The sequence below is a fragment of the Vigna radiata genome, chromosome 1 (assembly GCF_000741045.1).
Source record: "Vigna radiata var. radiata cultivar VC1973A chromosome 1, Vradiata_ver6, whole genome shotgun sequence".
Lineage (NCBI taxonomy): Eukaryota > Viridiplantae > Streptophyta > Magnoliopsida > Fabales > Fabaceae > Vigna > Vigna radiata.
Window position 1 is genome coordinate 5,102,468 of NC_028351.1, and position 1,010 is coordinate 5,103,477.

Genomic DNA, 1,010 nt, shown 5'->3' on the forward strand with positions numbered 1-1,010 from the left:
CGTGAAGCTAGTGTTTATTTGCTCATAATTAGATCTGTTTGATTCACCTGGATATGATGTTTTACATGATTCAGTGTGTCATTTGATTTTCATTATCAAAAGCCTATAGAGCATTTTCCTTTATTAATTGCTGTAAACTTTCATTGGATTATATGAAGGGGTTGAAGCCAGGGGATTCATTTTTGGTTCCTCAATTGCGTTAGGCATTGTGCCAAGTTTGTTCCTTTATGCAAACCTGGGAAGCTTCCAGGTATATCTGTGTTGTGTTGAATGTAATTGAGCACTACTATTAATCTTAATCTATTTTAAGTTAAAACTAGAATGTGCCTAACATAGTCCAAAAGAAATGAAGAGCATTTTGGGTGGATGGGAGGGTCTATTCTGAGTGGAAAGGCCTTGTCATAGTCATATAATTTGGTCATTCATTATTACTTTGGGTGCTGTTTTACTGTTAATGTTTGTGGATTACTAGTTCATTACAACTCATTTGGCTCCACCTTCAGCATTTTTTGTTCTTAGCGGAAGAACCTAAACAAGTTCCCAAATGCCATACATATATATGAAAATCATCATTTTAATTGGAATAGATGTTTGCGGATGTACTGTTCTTGATCTTCATTGAGCAAAGTTCCCGTGCATTGCTTTGGTTTGCACAGTGATGCCTAATCTTTGACTTGGTTCATGTTTAGGGGAAGTAATTTCTGAAAAATATGTTCTAGAATATGGCACTGATTGTTTGGAGTTGCATGTTGGGGTTGTTCAGTCCAGTGAACGTGTCATAATTATTGATGATTTGGTGGCCACAGGTGGAACTCTATCAGCAGCAATTAGACAGCTAGGTGAATTGCTCTTGCAGCCTTTTATGATTGAAATAACTCTTTTGTTCTATATTCTCTTTTGCAATTATAAAGTAAATGTGTTTTTTTGGTGAGTAAGTAAAGATGTATTCAGCTTTGATTTCTTATGATTGTAGATCATGATTCACTTTAAATTAAGGGTTCATAAATGTA

At 35.0% G+C, this 1,010-nt stretch overlaps 1 pseudogene; it reads left to right on the top strand.

Annotated features, from left to right (window-relative positions):
* The window catches only part of LOC106756211, an 8,051-nt pseudogene that overhangs the window by 1,029 nt on the left and 6,012 nt on the right, over window positions 1-1,010 (top strand).